Here is a 12,948-nt window from a genome sequence, read left to right on the forward strand (position 1 = left end):
TTCTACCAGAAATTGTATGAAACGGACGGTACATCAAACATGGACGCAATGCTCAACACTGTACCATGCAAGGTTACAGATGACATGAATGCCAAGCTTCTCACGATTTATACTGAAAAAGAGGTTAAAACAGCCCGGTTTCAGATGTTCCCAACAAAAGCTCCGGGTCCTAACGGTCTTCCGGCGCATTTTACCAGAAGCATTGGGATTTGTGCGGTTCTGAGGTTACATCAGCAGTGTTAAATATCCTCAATGGCGGTGAGTCGCTAAAACATATTAACCAGACCGTCGTGGTCCTTATCCCAAAGGTACCACATCCGACATCTCTGCCACAGTTTCGACCTATAAGCCTATGTAACGTCATTCTCAAGATTGTCTCAAAGGCACAGGCTAATAGGTTAAAGGAAATATTGCCTGACATTATATCGGAGGAACAATCGGCTTTCGTCCCAGGAAGGCTTATTACTGATAATATCATCACAGCTTTCGAGTGTCTACATTTTATGAAGAAGAAGCGCTCACGGAATTAGCAGTTCTGTGCGTTAGAACTCGACATGATGAAGGCTTACGATCGCATTGAATGAAATTACTTAGAAGCTATTATGTTGAAGTTTGGTTTTAATCAACGGTGGGTTTCATCAATAATGAGGGTGGTAACTTCGGTCACCTTCTCTGTCCTTTTTAATGGTTGTAGGTTGGACGATTTCACGCCTTCGAGGGGGATCCATCAAGGAGACCCCATATCACCTTATTTGTTCTTGTTAGCAGTTGAAGGTCTGTCCTGTCAGAAAATTTAGTGGGCATCCAAGTGGCGCCAATTGCACCCCCGATCAATCATCTACTCTTTGCAGACGACATCTTGCTTTTCTTCAAGGCAAATTCTAGTGCAGCAGCGGAGGTCAATGATGTTTTGCAATTATACTGCCAGGCGTCTGGGCAGCGTATAAATTTTGGCAAATCTTCCATACACTTTGGAAGGAGATCAAGTTGCTTCTTGAGGTAACAAATGAGTCTTTGTCGGAGAAGTATTTAGGAATGCCAACGGATGTGCGGAAATCCATGAATGATGCTTTTAAATATATTAAAGAGAGAATTTGGAACAATATAATGGGCTGGATGGAGAAATTCTTATCTTCGGGTGGCAAAGGAGTACTTATCAAATCAGTTATCCAAGCCATCCCCACTTTCTCAATGTCTTGCTTTAAACTTCCGAGAGGATTGTGTGAGCATATTAACTCAATGATTAGAAGTTTTTGGTGGGGCTCTAAACAAGGGAAACAGAAACCACATTGGGTTTCATGGAGTGAAATGACAAAACCAAGATTTGATAGAGGTCTTGGCTTTAGGGACATGGAGCTATTCAATCTGGCGCTATTGACACGCCAAGCCTGGAGGCTACTAACCAGCCCAAATACCCTAAGTGCGCGAATTTTGAAAGCAATTTACTACCCAAATGAAGACATTTTGTCAGCTGAGCTAGGCTCGCGCCCATCTAAGATTTGGCGCGCTATCAGTGAAGGAAGGGATGCTCTCCGAGTTGGGCTTGTCGAGCGAATTGGGACAGGGGAACAACCAATCACTGTGATCAAAGAGTCACCGCCAGTGTGGGTTTCACAGCTGATTGATCATTCGTCCAGATCATGGAACTTGCGGCAGCTCAATGCTGTTTTTTTGCCCTTGGATGTAGAGATTATCCATTCGATACCGTTGGGAACGGTCAGCCACGGTGACTTTTGGGCTTGGCAGTTTGAGAAACATGGCAACTTCTGGGTCAAGTCTACATATCGAATGCTAACCAAAACAAAGAATGAAAGGGAGGCATGGTTAGAAGAGAGACCCAGCTCGAGTGGCTGTAATGATCAGAAGCATTGGACGTCTCTGTGAAAGACAAAGGTCCCTTCGAACATTAGAGTGTTTCTTTGGAGGCTATCGCATCAGTCCTTACCAACGGGTACTGTACTGTACCGGCGTCTCATGTCTGATGACAGTTCATGTGGACTATGTCATGCCCCTAATGACTCTTGGAGGCACTCACTTTTAGAGTGCAATATGGCCAGCAGTACATGCTGATGAGGATCTAGCAGAGCACCTTCTGGCAAACAATTGTGGTAGTGCAAAGGAATGGTTGTTCTTCTTAATTGAAACGCTGTCTCATGAGGATTTTGTCAAGGCAGTCGTGACACTTTGGGCGATCTGGACAGCAAGGCGTAAAGCTATACATGAGCAGATTTTCCAGAGCCCTCTATCTATCTATGGATTCATCAACTCTTTCCTGTGCTGATCTCAGAGTTGCAAATGATGTTCAAAGAGCACGTACCACGGCAAGTCGTCAGACGCGATAGTCGACAGCCTGGCTGCCGCCACCTCCTGGTATGTGCAAAGTCAGTGTCGATGCCGCTCTGTCAAAAACGGCTATTGCAGGTGCGGCAGGAGCTATTTGCAGAGATAAAATGGTGTCTTCATGGAAGCATCGGCGAGAGTTATCGATGGTATCAATGACCCTGCGACGTTGGAGGCTTTTGCATGTTCTGAGGGGCTAGCTCTGGCTCAGGATCTCAATATTACAAATATCCAAGTGACTACAAACTGCCTAGTTGTCTCGCCAGAAATCAATGATGGCAGCTTAGCTTCATATGGTTCTATATTGAAAGAGATTGCAGAGCGACGCCGGCATTTTAACAACTCCAGGGTGGTGCATGAACGAAGATCCTTCAACACAGAAGCTCATAATTTTGCTAGATCTTCAGTAGCTTTACAAACCGGCCGTCATTTGTGGCTTGGTATTTCTCCTGATCCTGTCTTTGTACCCATAAACATTATTACTTGAATAAAGATGGATCTTACCAAATAAAGCCAACCACAGGTGAACGACCTGAGATCTTTGTTCTCTACTCGAATACTAAAATTATCTCCATATATGAACCCAAAAAAAAGAGATTAAAATCTTCCCAACAAAAGGAAATGGCAGGGCCGGTCCTGAGATTTCGGAGGCCCGGGACCGAACTAAAATTTTGGGCCCCTCTTACTATAATTTTATTTTCGCTTGTATGAGATGCCGAAAAATAAATACTATAAGTACACCCAGTTGCAATATTCATATAAAAATAATAATGTTTACATGATACCTTGAAATTTTCTCCGCCATGTTAACCTCGCTCCCTACAAATAAGAAGAACAACATGTTAACTTCTCTGATAGGAGTATAGGACCCTTCTACACTAACATGTCCCTTTCATTGTTACCAAGAGTATCCCAATTTGTCGGATCATAAATATCCACACCAATTGGAACCGGTTCATCATCAACACTAGCAGATTTATCATGATGATCACTCACATTGTCACTATCCGTGTTAGCGTGAACTTCGTCCTTTGTACAGACATCATCTTCTACATCAACATTATTCTGCTCCCCCACAACAACTAACGCTAACTCATCTAGATTGGTCGAAGTGCTCGTGTTGCTCTTAAAAAATTTAAACATAGACCCTCTCTGTGATTCTATTAATTTGTGTTCTTCATGTTTCCTTTTCCTTTTCTTAGCACCGGATTCAGGCACCATAATCAGTTAACCTCGCTCCTACAGATAAGAACAACAACTACTAATCAAAATTCAGAATGCAAATTAGGGCATATAATAGAATTCCAAAAGAACTGCGGTGGACGTTCTTATCTTCTATGATCCTATCTTAATCTTCAACGCAGATTGGGTGATTGCCTGATTGGGAATTGCCGGACTGGGAGTCTGTGACTGTGGCGGCCAGCGGACCAGCAGGAATTCCCGCAGCAGATCGTCGCGTGGTCACGATGGGCGAGAGCAAGAGGAGGAGCAGGGGCCGCCTTGGTGGTAGCCGGGAAGTTTCGTATCGATCAATCAAGCCGATTTGGCTACGTTTCGTATCGATCAGTAGATGGAATTGTACTTGCATTGAGCGAAGTCATGGCCGGCCGGCCGGATCGGAAACAAAAAGAACAAAGGCCCAAAGTATAGACCCAAGCCCGTCTTAAAACCGTTAACTGTTTTTTTTTCTGCGATATATACTAAGCCTATATAGAAAATACGGGCCCCTGATTTTTCTGGGCCCGGGGCGGCCGCCCCGCCAGACCCTCCCCAGGGCCGGCCCAGGGAAATGGTGAAAGGATTTTTCAGTAAAAAAGAGAGAGATTAGAATGGTATAATCGAGTGGAGTTGCTTGCCGAAGATCGATGTACTTCCGAAGCATGAACTGCTTGCGTATGGCCACGCTTAATATGACAGTAAGCTATGGCCACGCTTAATCAAGGTTGTTGTATTCCTTTTCCAACTGCAGTGAACATTGTTGTATTCCACTATTCCTCCCGCCGAGGATGGACACGTCTTAAGCGGGCGATGATTGCCGAGTTCAGGAAAGCAAAGAGGCAACGAAACTAGCCAAACGATCGACCCACAAAAATTCACTGATGGGGAAGACTGCCTGTCTGGTAACCACAGCTTCTGCTTCCAAATTTATGTCTACTGCAATACTTCAACTTAAATACCGTGTTTCGGGAACGTGAAATCTTTTACTATTAAACGCGGATGCGACCGTCACACCCGGCGGGGCCGTCGCCGCCTCGAGCTGAGCGATGCCAGGCCGGTTCCTCCACAGAATGCAGCGCAGCGCTAGGACATGAAGGGACGAGGAGGGCCACGGCCGCGCGTGCCGGGACAGAAGGAACCGCTGGGGCGTCGAGGAGACGGGAGATGGCGCTGGGCAGCGATGATGATGTGCTGAATCCTACTCCTCTTGGAAGAAGAAGAAGAGCCATGCTCGCTCCATCTGAGCTCGGTGGCCACCACCGAGCTCAACCCACGCGACGGTAAATCGGGGCCAAGGAGCTGCACCCACTCGATGGATAATCGGCGGCCACCCAACGGTGGCTCGGCCTTGCGGACGCGGCTCTGCCCAACGCAACGACGCTTTCTGCCCCGGTGGCTATTAGGGGATAAGATTGACTCACGCGGTAATTACAAAACTCACGTGGAGGCGTGGAGCAAGTAAAGCAAGGCTTATCCAAGAAAAATTCCCCGTGTCTCAGGTATTCTCGATCTCTGTATCTTTCGTTTACACCATACGTTTCCATCTACTCAATTGTTTAGTATTCAAGTGAAGTAGCTTTGTAGTTTTACTGCTTCTGTATGATGTTCAGTACTGGCTTTGCGATACAGCCAAGATATATAAATTCAGAACAATTTTGCAGTCGCACCCACTCGTATATGCATGTATACTGAAGATATGTTCACGTTGCAAAGGAATGGGTGTAACACAGTACTACTGCAACTACGTCAGAACATGTTCCTTAATACTACCTTCATCCCAATGCAGGTTTTTTTAATAAGTCAAACAAGTAAAAATTTAATCAAACATTTAGAAAAATCTATCAATAAGTACGATATTTTGTAGAGACCATATAAAATTAGATTTTATTATCTATTTAATGATATTGATTTTGTACTTTACATGATAGTGATTTTTGATAAAAACTTTATCAAATTTGACATTGCTTGACTTTCTAAAAAATATAAGCCTTAAGCCTTAGGATGTCGATAGTACTCAATAATTTGATGCTTAGTGATGAGCAACATAGAAAGGAGGAAAATGGGAGAAAGCGATGCCTAAAACCATATAAGATCATCGACATGGTGACGATACATCAGAAGAGGGAGAAAGATTAACATTAATAAATGGAGAGATGTGGAAAAAATAACATTACCTTATAGTGATATGGTTCAGAAATACTTTTCATGGAGCTCACTCTTAATGTGGTGTTCATGAAAATAAAATAATCATCTCAGCAATATTTTTATTTAAACTATTTTATATTGTTTCGTGCAACGCATGTGCATTGTATTAGATTGTTATTCTGTAGCAACGCACGGACATTCAACTAGTTTTGCATTAACTAACGATCGAAGCCAAGATGCTCGCCACCACGGTCCACAACCTGACATTGAGCCCTTCAAGTTTGTCAGATTTAAGACGCCCCACTGCTGCAGCAGTGCGATGAAAGGAATTGCAACTAAGAGGGCAATACGACACTTTTATATTAGAGGTTTTTTTTTTAAAAAAAGCCCAACCTCGTCGCATCAATTGATGCACACAATCTTCTTTATCACGAAGTTTGAAGTATTAAGTTATTACATCTCAAGGATCAAATAAGATTGATACAAAAATCAACCATCCAAAGAGTAAAAGCTAGATATATATCTGCAGCCTACTAGTATGTCGCCAACCAATCTGGCTCATATTATGATTGACCATCAGTACACATGCGCATCCAGACGCATCCAGTAACCATAAGTTCAGCTGATTTGCCAAAAGCATAGAAGACCATAGCTGGTTCTAGTGCGTAGACATGCGAATAATCTGCATTTTTTTTTGAAACTCCAGCCTTGTAAAAAACCATATTGTTTCTCAGTTTCATATATACCAACATAAAGCAGAAACTACAATGTGTATTCTAGCTTTAGTTTTTTCTATCGATTCTACTTAACTAACCAAGAATTTTTTTTTATATTGGTTGGCGGTGGCATATTTTAAATTAGAAATATAATTCGCCAAATAATCAAATGGTCATGAGAGAAATAAATGTTCAATTGTCTCCTTCAAGTCACAAAAGCAACATTTGTTCCTCTCGTCATTTTCTCTTTAGCAGGCTATCTTTTATGAGTATTGAGGAACCACATGAAAAGAATTATCTTTAGTGAGATCTTTAATTTTCATAGGTATCTTCCATGAAAGCGATTAGGCATATTCATTAATTCTTTGTACATTGAATTCACAGAGGAAATTCCTGATGTAGATGAAACCATTGGAACCATTTTGTGTCTATAAACGTCCTTCTGAACCCTATGTTTAGAGGCAAGGGTTAGAGTATCAGGATACTGCTAGGTAGTACTAGTATCTTTTTCTTGCCAGCGATATTGTATCGTAGAATTATATTATAGTATCACGATACTATGTGACTTTCTTTTAAATGAAAATATATTATATTTTACAATATATCTTAAATATATTTAAATTTAATGTTTAATTTGAATTTTGTGCACATTCTATATCTTTCATCGGGGTTGATCATGTAAATAATTCATTTATATAATATAAATATGACTCGTCTTGTCTAATCCACGATACAAACATAATTATTTTTAAATATGAACCCACAAAGCAAAAGATTGGGTCCATACGCTTGAAAATCAGTACACAAATATCTAGTTAACTTCTTTGTTGCACTTAGAAACTCTTTTTTATACCCATCTCGCCAAAACTAATGAACTTTGTATTGGTTAAATAATTAATTAGCATAGAGACTATAAAAAAACTTTCAATCCTCAGCTTGCCACGCCATTGTGTTCTTATTTTTTAGTGTAGGAGTGGGATCATATTATATCGACTTTGCATCAGGATACTACTAACCAGGATAAAATAAGATACTAAATGATTAAAGATACCATCACGATATGTATGGATTAGGGATGGTACTATCATAATATCATAAGATACTATGATACATATTGGGATATGACAACCATGTTTAGAGCTGCATGGGATAGAAAATTATGAAAAAATAATACATTTTCTTATGTTTCACAATATTATAAAGCAAGGGATATTGGATGGCCAGAGACGTCTCTGCTAATCACACATCATCCCAAAATCTAGTAATCCTACCATTACCAATTATGAAAGACCCTCTACTAAAGAAATCCTCTTTGACTCACATCAACCTTTTCAAAATGGTGAATTCATTAGTTTTACTTGGACTTGGCCACTATTTTATTTTTAAGGCATTAATTATGTATATCAACTCTTGACACACACCTTCTTCTGTGAGGAGTTTAAACAGCCATTTGTTGAGTAAATATATATAGAGCTTAAATACCAAGATCATACAGATCTTTTGGTCTACAAATAATGTTCCACTTTATCAAACGATATTTATTCTTAAATTTTGCCAAAAAACATTGATCTAAAAAATACAGTCTTTTACTTAGCCCTCTTTGGGTATCTCAATAAAGATAACATAAACATAGACATACATGTTAGAACGAAATTTATCAAAACAAGTATATGTTACCATATGGGAGTAGCTTGCTTTCCCAACATTCTAGCTTTCCTTCAGAATGATTTTCTGCTAGATTCCATTCTGAATTCCTTAGTTTTCTATAGTGAATATGTACCCCCAAGGTATCTAAACAGAAGTGAACCTGATTCACAACCAAATAATTTCTTATATTGCTGTTCTTCATTATTTTCTTTTCCAAATAAAAATCTAACTTTTATGAAAATTGATCTTTAGCTCAGATAATTGCTCAAATATGCATAAGATTAATTTCATGTTGATAGCCTTTGTAAGTCGTGTTCCGTGAAAAGAATCGAATCATCCACATATTGTAGAATAGAAACACCCATCAACTAAACAAGGGATTATTCTTCCTACTTGGGCATCTTGCAATAAGGATGTCTAGCATATCAATAACAATGTTAAAGAGCATAGGGTATTGCGGATTGCCCTCTCTTAGGTCTTCTTTAGTTTGGAAATAATGAACAATATCATCATTGACCCTTATTCTGATACTTCCTCCTTGCACAAAGTCCTCAATCCATTGACACCACTTCAAATGAAAACCTTTCATGAGCATATCTTGTGGCAGAAAGGGCCACTTAACTTTATTGTAAGCCTTCTCAAAATCGATTTAGAATAGAACCCCATAATTTTTCATCCTAAGAAGTTCGTGGATGGTTTCATGTAAGAAAAATACCCCTTCTAGATATGTCATCCATGCATAAAAACCGTCAAAGTAGGTCTAATCACTTTACGGGCGATCCCAGTAATGTGATTCGTTGCTAGTTTAGCGAATATTTTAAAGCTAAATAAAATTTTCTATATTTTTGTACTTAAACCACATTTTCTTACTTGGGTAGAAGATTAATAACTCCAAATTTCAACTTGAACAACGATAAATCTCCTGTTTACAATTGAGGGAAAAAGCCGGTGAATCATTTTTATTGACCTCCCAAAATTTTGGTCAAATTAAGTGGGGAACCCATCAGGTCCCGACACCTTATTATGCTCAATTTGACATAGCACGTCTCACTTACTTATATATGAAGTTTAATGTAATAATGACATTATCCTCATTTGAGAGTTGCGGTATGTTATGATTATTTTCCTCCATTCAAGAGAAACTATTTCGAACCGGCATGCCAAATAGTTTCTTATAGTATTATTGAATATAGACCTTTAAATTGTCCTCTCCCATTCTGGTTCCTTCTGTAGGATAACGTAGCATAGAAAACAAAAAATTTCCTACCGCGAACACGAAATCCAAGCCAAGATGCAATCTAGAAGACGGTAGCAACGAGGGGATTATCGAGTCTCACCCTTGAAGAGATTCCAAAGCCTACAAGATGAGGCTCTTGTTGCTGCGGTAGACGTTCACTTGCCGCTTGCAAAAGCGCGTAGAAGATCTTGATCACGATCGGTTCCGGCGCCACGAACGGGCAGCACCTCCGTACTCGGTCACACGTTCGGTTGTTGATGAAGACGACGTCCACCTCCCCGTTCCGGCGGGCAGCGGAAGTAGTAGCTCCTCTTGAATCCGACAGCACGACGGCGTGGTGTCTGTGGTGGTGGAGAAATCCGGCGGAGCTTCGCTTAAGCGTGCGGGATGTGGTAGAGGAGAGAGACCGCTAGGGTTTGGGGAGAGATGGGGAGGCTAGGGCGCCGGCCAAGGGCAGCCCTAGGTGGTGCGGCCAAGTGTTGGCAACCCCTCCCTCTCCTCCTCATTATATAGGTGGAAATCCCCAAGTGTTGGTATCCAAGTCTTCGAATAAGACCCCAACAATGAAACCTCCCATATGTAGGGAAACCTACCCAAGGTGGGAATCCCACTTGGGGTGGGATTCCCCCTTTCCATGAGGGGGGTTGGCCGGCCACCCTAGGGGAGTCCACCTTGGACTCCTCCCCTTTAGGGTTGGCTGGTCATGCATGGTGGAGTCCCTTCGGGACTCTACTTTCCATGGTGATTTCTTCCGGACTTTTCTCTAGAACCTTCTAGAACCTGCCATAAATGCACCGGATCATTTCCAAACTTGGAATATGACTTCCTATATATGAATCTTATTCTCCGGACCATTCCGGAACTCCTCGTGATGTCCGGGATCTCATCCGGGACTCCGAACAAATATTCGAACTCCATTCCATATTCAAGTTCTACCATTTCAACATCCAACTTTAAGTGTGTCACCCTACGGTTCGTGAACTATGCGGACATGGTTGAGTACTCACTCCGACCAATAACCAATAGCGGGATCCGGAGATCCATAATGGCTCCCACATATTCAACGATGACTTTAGTGATCGAATGAACCATTCACATACGATACCAATTCCCTTTGTCATGCGATATTTTACTTGTCCGAGGTTTGATCATCGGTATCACTCTATACCTTGTTCAACCTCGTCTCTCGACAAGTACTCTTTACTCGTACCGTGGTATGTGGTCTCTTATGAACTTATTCATATGCTTGCAAGACATTAGACGACATTCCACCGAGAGGGCCCAGAGTATATCTATCCGTCATCGGGATGGACAAATCCCACTGTTGATCCATATGCCTCAACTCATACTTTCCGGATACTTAATCCCACCTTTATTACCACCCATTTACGCAGTGGCGTTTGATGTAATCAAAGTACCTTTCCGGTATAAGTGATTTACATGATCTCATGGTCATAAGGACTAGGTAACTATGTATCGAAAGCTTATAGCAAATAACTTAATGACGAGATCTTTATGCTACGCTTAATTGGGTGTGTCCATTACATCATTCATATAATGATATAACCTTGTTATTAATAACATCCAATGTTCATGATTATGAAACTAATCATCCATTAATCAACAAGCTAGTTTAAGAGGCATACTAGGGACTTCTTTGTTGTCTACATATCACACATGTACTAATGTTTCGGTTAATACAATTATAGCATGGTATGTAAACATTATCATAAACTCAAAGATATATTATAATAACCATTTTATTATTGCCTCTTGGGCATATCTCCAACAGTCTCCCACTTGCACTAGAGTCAATAATCTAGTTTACATTTGTAAAGATATAACACCTTGGCCTTCCGGTGCTTTATCATGTTTTGCTCATGAGAGAGGTTTTAGTCAACGGACCTGACATGCTCAGAACCGTATGTATTTTGCAATTCATTTGCGTCTCAACGCATCACTCATTTCCAAATGAGTCGGCATTAAATATGTTTGGTCTTCTAGTGGAACCTTAATTCCGCGGTCTAAAATATGTCACTAATATTGTCACACACAATATAGCTTCAAAGTTCTGACCCTGTCGGAACTACACCAAGCTCTCAAAGAACTTCTTGACTTAACATCCTTTGCCATTGTCAAAACAATGACATACTCTGCCTTCTTTTGTAGAATCCGTCACAATATTTAGAACTCTTCTAAATCTAGCATAGACAACTTCTAGCTCATTGTGCTACCTTTTAAACAACACTTAGTCTAATTTGAGATTGAAATTATATTTTATATGTGACAAAACCAATATCGGTGTAACACCTTACAGCGATTTGTTTGTCATTTCTTCATACAAATATATATATATATCCTTAGTTCTTCTAAAGTACTCAAGGATATTCTTACTGTCGTCCAATGATCATCATATGAATCATTCTGGTATATGCTCATAACACTTTATAGCACATGATATCTGATTGTGTACATATTATTCGTGATCTATAATCACTCATGTGTTTTTACTCATTGAGTGTCAGATACATTCAAGTCTTGTTAAACCTTCACATGACAAGAATATTTTCTTAATATTTCTATATTGAACTACTTCAATATCCATCATATGTACTTTGACTTAAACTTATTTATGTGTTTCAATCTATCTTCATAGATCTTGACACTAAATTTGTTTCAGTCCATATCCTTTCATTGAAGTTAATTCTCAATGAAACCTTTTAATCAAGTATATAATTACATCATTTATAACCAACTATATGTCACCTACATAAAGTATTATAAATGTGTCTTAGCGCTCCCACTTAATTTCTTGCAAATGCAAGCCTCTTCATCGTCTCTGATGAAATCAAAAACTCTTTGACTATTTCATCTGGTGAAGATTCCAACTCTGTGATACTTACTTCATCCAATTGAAGCTTGTATACCTATCTAGTATTCCACGGACCAGCAAAACTCTTGGTTGTATCTTGTATACATACTTCTGTTAAGTAGTGTATTTTGCCATCCTACTAGCAAATCTCATAAAAGAAATATGTAGTGATTACTAGAATAATCCACATAGACTATAAGCATTGCTACAGAAGATCTAATCTTATCGTATTCAACTCTTTGAACTTTGTCGTAAACAATTTTTCGACAAGTCAAGCTTTCTTCAAGAATATTTCATCCAAGTCTATCAATTTCATAGATCCATTTACTTTCATAAAGTATTCATCTATCTTGGATTTCATGGCGTATAGCCATTTTAACGGAGTCAGGGCCCATCATAACTTCCTTGTTTGTAGTTGGTTTATCATTGTTCAAAATCAATCCTTTGTCCATAAATCATTTATTTGATCACAAAGTAAACCATACCTACAAGGTTCAATATGTACTTCGATCTCCATGACTAAAACACTTTGTAGTCATGGGAGCCATGATCGTTGTGGCCGCTTCGAAACCAATTCCGATGCTGTGCTACTCGATCATTATGCTCGGGTTCATAAACCTTATCAAATTATATTGTCCTCCCACTCAAATACTTCACTAGAAACAATTTCTCGGAAATAAGAAACATTGACAAACACTTTTGTCTTTGTCTCGTGGGAAGAATTCCCAATCAAATCTCTGGGATAACCAACAAAGACATTCATCCGATTTTGG

This window comes from Lolium rigidum, chromosome 6 (assembly GCF_022539505.1).
Source record: "Lolium rigidum isolate FL_2022 chromosome 6, APGP_CSIRO_Lrig_0.1, whole genome shotgun sequence".
Classification (NCBI taxonomy): domain Eukaryota; kingdom Viridiplantae; phylum Streptophyta; class Magnoliopsida; order Poales; family Poaceae; genus Lolium; species Lolium rigidum.